Source organism: Triturus cristatus, chromosome 10 (assembly GCF_964204655.1).
Source record: "Triturus cristatus chromosome 10, aTriCri1.1, whole genome shotgun sequence".
In the NCBI taxonomy this organism is placed as follows: Eukaryota; Metazoa; Chordata; class Amphibia; order Caudata; family Salamandridae; genus Triturus; species Triturus cristatus.
The window spans coordinates 733427463-733433462 of NC_140593.1; positions in this window are offsets into that span (position 1 = coordinate 733427463).

Here is a 6000-nt window from a genome sequence, read left to right on the forward strand (position 1 = left end):
TAAGAGTTAAGACATTAACCAGTAGTCCAGAGTAAGAATCTAAGACCTTATTCATGATGCCAGAGTAAGAGTCTAAGACCTTAACCATTAGTCCAGAGTAAGAGATAAGACCTTAACCATTAGTCCAGAGAAAGAGTTAAGACCTTAACCATTAGTCCAGAGTAAGAGTTAAGACCTTAACCATTAGCTCAGAGTAAGAGTTAAGACCTTAACCATTAGTCCAGAGTAAGAGTTAAGACCTTAACCATGATGCCAGAGTAAGAGTTAAGACCTTAACCATTAGTCCAGAGTAAGAGTTAAGAACTTAACCATTAGTCCAGAGTAAGAGTCGAAGACCTTAACCATGATGCCAGACTAAGAGTTAAAACCTTAACCATTAGTCTAGAGTAAGAGTTAAGATCTTAACCATTAGTCCAGAGTAAGAGTTAAGACCTTAACCATTAGTCCAGAGTAAGAGTTAAGACCTTAACCATTAGTCCAGAGACAGAGTCTAAGACCTTAACCATGATGCCAGAGTAAGAGTTAAGACCTTAACCATTAGTCCAGATTAAGAGTCTAAGACCTTAACCATTAGTCCAGAGTAAGAGTTAAGACCTTAACCATGATGCCAGAGTAAGAGTTAAAACCTTAACCATTAGTCCAGAGTAAGAGTTAAGACCTTAACCATTAGCCCAGAGTAAGAGTTAAGACCTTAACCATTAGTCCAGAGTAAGAGTTAAGACCTTAACCGTGATGCCAGAGTAAGAGTTAAGACGTTAACCATTAGTCCAGAGTAAGAGTTAAGACCTTAACCATGATGCCAGAGTAAGAGTTAAGACCTTAACCATAATGCCAGAGTAAGAGTTAGGACCTTAACCAATAGGCCACAGAAAGAGTTAGGAACTTAACCATGATGCCAGAGTAAGAGTTAAGACATTAACCATTAGTTCAGAGTAAGAGTTAAGACCTTAACCATGATGCCAGAGTAAGAGTCTAAGACCTTAACCATTAGTCCAGAGTAAGAGTTAAGACCTTAACCATTAGTCCAGAGTAAGAGTTAAGACCTTAAACATGATGCCAGAGTAAGAGTCTAAGACCATAACCATTAGTCCAGAGTAAGAGTTAAGACCTTAACCATGATGCCAGAGTAAGAGTTAAGACCTTAACCATTAGTCCAGAGTAAGAGTTAAGACCTTAACCATGATGCCAGAGTAAGAGTTAAGACCTTAACCATTAGTCCAGAGTAAGATTTAAGACCTTAACCATGATGCCAGAGTATGAGTCTAAGACCTTAACCATGATGCCGGAGTAAGAGTTAAGACCTTAACCATTAGTCCAGAGTAAGAGTTAAGACCTTAACCATGATGCCAGAGTAAGAGTTAAGACCTTAACAATGATGCCAGAGTAAGAGTTAAGACCTTAACCATGATGCCAGAGTAAGAGTCTAAGACCTTAATCATTAGTCCAGAGTAAGAGTCTAAGACCTTAACCATTAGTCAAGAGTTAGAGTTAAGACCTTAACCATTAGTCCAGAGTAAGAGTTAAGACCTTAACCATGATGCCAGAGTAAGAGTTAAGACCTTAACCATGAGTACAGAGTAAGAGTCTAAGACCTTAACCATTAGTCCAGAGTAAGAGTTAAGACCTTAACCATTAGTCCAGAGTAAGAGTTCAGACCTTAACCATTAGTCCAGAGTAAGAGTTAAGACCTTAACCATGATGCCAGAGTAAGAGTTAAGACCTTAACCTTGATGCCAGAGAAAGAGTCTAAGACCTTAACCATGATGCCAGAGTAAGAGTCTAAGACCTTAACCATTAGCCCAGAGTAAGAGTCATGACCTTAACCATTAGTCCAGAGTAAGAGTTCAGACCTTAACCATTAGTCCAGAGTAAGAGTTAAGACCTTAACCATGATGCCAGAGTAAGAGTTCAGACCTTAACCATTAGTCCAGAGTAAGAGTTAGGACCTTAACCATGATGCCAGAGTAAGAGTTAAGACCTTAACGATTAGTCCAGAGTAAGAGTTAAGACCTTAACCATTAGTCCAGAGTAAGAGTCTAAGACCTTAACCATGATGTCAGAGTAAGAGTTAAGACCTTAACCATTAGTCCAGATTAAGAGTCTAAGACCTTAACCATTAGTCCAGAGTAAGAGTTAAGACCTTAACCATGATGCCAGAGTAAGAGGTAAGACCTTAACCATTAGTCCAGAGTAAGAGTTAAGACCTTAACCATGATGCCAGACTAAGAGTTAAGACCTTAACCATTAGTCCAGAGTAAGAGTCTAAGACCTTAACCATGATGCCAGAGTAAGAGTTAAGACCTTAACCATTAGTCCAGAGTAAGAGTTAAGACCTTAACCATTAGTCCAGAGTAAGAATTAAGACCTTATCCATGATGCCAGAGTAAGAGTTAAGACCTTAACCATGAGTACAGAGTAAGAGTTAGGACCTTAACCATGATGCCAGAGTGAAAGTTAAGACCTTAAACATGACGCCAGAGTAAGAGTTAAGACATTAACCAGTAGTCCAGAGTAAGAGTCTAAGACCTTATCCATGATGCCAGAGTAAGAGTCTAAGACCTTAACCATTAGTCCAGAGGAAGAGATAAGACCTTAACCATTAGTCCAGAGTAAGAGTTAAGACCTTAACCATTAGCCCAGAGTAAGAGTTAAGACCTTAACCATTAGTCCAGAGTAAGAGTCTAAGACCTTAACCATGATGCCAGAGTAAGAGTTAAGACCTTAACCATTAGTCCAGAGTAAGAGTTAAGACCTTAACCATGATGCCAGAGTAAGAGTTAAGACCTTAACCATGATGCCAGAGTAAGAGTTAGGACCTTAACCAATAGGCCACAGAAAGAGTTAGGAACTTAACCATGATGCCAGAGTAAGAGTTAAGACATTAACCATTAGTTCCGAGTAAGAGTTAAGACCTTAACCATGATGCCAGAGTAAGAGTCTAAGACCTTAACCATTAGTCCAGAATAAGAGTTAAGACCTTAACCATTAGTCCAGAGTAAGAATTAAGACCTTAACCATTAGCCCAGAGTAATAGTTAAGACCTTAACCATTAGTCCAGAGTAAGAGTTAAGACCTTAACCATTAGTCCAGAGTAAGAGTTAAGACCTTAACCATTATTCCAGAGTAAGAGTCTAAGACCTTAACCATGATGCCAGAGTCAGAGTTAAGACCTTAACCATTAGTCCAGAGTAAGAGTTAAGACCTTAACCATGATGCCAGAGTAAGAGTTAAGACCTTAACCATGATGCCAGAGTAAGAGTCTAAGACCATAACCATTAGTCCAGAGTAAGAGTTAAGACCTTAACCATGATGCCAGAGTAAGAGTTAAGACCTTAACCATTAGTCCAGAGTAAGAGTTAAGACCTTAACCATGATGCCAGAGTAAGAGTTAAGACCTTAACCATTAGTCCAGAGTAAGATTTAAGACCTTAACCATGATGCCAGAGTATGAGCCTAAGACCTTAACCATGATGCCAGAGTAAGAGTTAAGACCTTAACCATTAGTCCAGAGTAAGAGTTAAGACCATAACCATGATGCCGGAGTAAGAGTTAAGACCTTAACCATGATGCCGGAGTAACAGTTAAGACCTTAACCATTAGTCCAGAGTAAGAGTTAAGACCTTAACCATTAGTCCAGAGTAAGAGGTAAGACCTTAACCATGATGCCAGAGTAAGAGTTAAGACCTTAACAATGATGCCAGAGTAAGAGTTAAGACCTTAACCATGATGCCAGAGTAAGAGTCTAAGTCCTTAACCATTAGTCCAGAGTAAGAGTCTAAGACCTTAACCATTAGTCAAGAGTAAGAGTTAAGACCTTAACCATTAGTCCAGAGTAAGAGTTAAGACCTTAACCATGATGCCAGAGTAAGAGTTAAGACCTTAACCATGAGTACAGAGTAAGAGTCTAAGACCTTAACCATTAGTCCAGAGTAAGAGTTAAGACCTTAACCATTAGTCCAGAGTAAGAGTTCAGACCTTAACCATTAGTCCAGAGTAAGAGTTAAGACCTTAACCATGATGCCAGAGTAAGAGTTAAGACCTTAACCTTGATGCCAGAGAAAGAGTCTAAGACCTTAACCATGATGCCAGAGTAAGAGTCTAAGACCTTAACCATTAGCCCAGAGTAAGAGTCATGACCTTAACCATTAGTCCAGAGTAAGAGTTAAGACCTTAACCATTAGTCCAGAGTAAGAGTCTAAGACCTTAACGATTAGTCCAGAGTAAGAGTTAAGACCTTAACCATTAGTCCAGAGTAAGAGTCTAAGACCTTAACCATGATGCCAGAGTAAGAGTTAAGACCTTAACCATTAGTCCAGATTAAGAGTCTAAGACCTTAACCATTAGTCCAGAGTAAGAGTTAAGACCTTAACCATGATGCCAGACTAAGAGTTAAGACCTTAACCATTAGTCCAGAGTAAGAGTCTAAGACCTTAACCATGATGCCAGAGTAAGAGTTAAGACCTTAACCATTAGTCCAGAGTAAGAGTTAAGACCTTAACCATTAGTCCAGAGTAAGAGTTAAGACCTTAACCATGATGCCAGAGTAAGAGTTAAGACCTTAACCATGAGTACAGAGTAAGAGTTAAGACCTTAACCATGATGCCAGAGTGAAAGTTAAGACCTTAACCATGACGCCAGAGTAAGAGTTAAGACATTAACCAGTAGTCCAGAGTAAGAGTCTAAGACCTTATCCATGATGCCAGAGTAAGAGTCTAAGACGTTAACCATTAGTCCAGAGGAAGAGATAAGACCTTAACCATTAGTCCAGAGTAAGAGTTAAGACCTTAACCATTAGCCCAGAGTAAGATTTAAGACCTTAACCATTAGTCCAGAGTAAGAGTCTAAGACCTTAACCATGATGCCAGAGTAAGAGTTAAGACCTTAACCATTAGTCCGAAGTAAGAGTTAAGACCTTAACCATGATGCCAGAGTATGAGTATAAGACCTTAACCATGAAGCCAGAGTAAGAGTTAAGACCTTAACCATTAGTCCAGAGTAAGAGTTAAGACCTTAACCATGATGCCAGAGTTAAGACCTTAACCATGATGCCAGAGTAAGAGTTAAGACCATAACCATTAGTCCAGAGTAAGAGTTAAGACCTTAACCATTAGTCCAGAGTTAGAGTTAAGACCTTAACCATGATGCCAGAGTAAGAGTTAAGACCTTAACGATGATGCCAGAGTAAGAGTTAAGACCTTAACCATTAGTCCAGAGTAAGAGTTAAGACCTTAACCATTAGTCCAGAGTAAGAGTTAAGACCTTAACCATTAGCCCAGAGTAAGAGTTAAGACCTTAACCATTAGTCCAGAGTAAGAGTTAAGACCTTAACCGTGATGCCAGAGTAAGAGTTAAGACCTTAACCATTATTCCAGAGTAAGAGTCTAAGACCTTAACCATGATGCCAGAGTAAGAGTTAAGACCTTAACCATTAGTCCAGAGTAAGATTTAAGACCTTAACCATGATGCCAGAGTATGAGTCTAAGACCTTAACCATGATGCCAGAGTAAGAGTTAAGACCTTAACCATTAGTCCAGAGTAAGAGTTAAGACCTTAACCATGATGCCGGAGTAAGAGTTAAGACCTTAACCATTAGTCCAGAGTAAGAGTTAAGACCTTAACCATTAGTCCAGAGTAAGAGTTAAAACCTTAACCATGATGCCAGAGTAAGAGTTAGGACCTTAACAATGATGCCAGAGTAAGAGTTAAGACCTTAACCATGATGCCAGAGTAAGAGTCTAAGACCTTAACCATTAGTCCAGAGTAAGAGTTAAGACCTTAACCATTAGTCAAGAGTAAGAGTTAAGACCTTAACCATTAGTCCAGAGTAAGAGTTAAGACCTTAACCATGATGCCAAAGTAAGAGTTAAGACCTTAACCATCAGTACAGAGTAAGAGTCTAAGACCTTAACCATTAGTCCAGAGTAAGAGTTAAGACCTTAACCATTAGTCCAGAGTAAGAGTTCAGACCTTAACCATTAGTCCAGAGTAAGAGTTAAGACC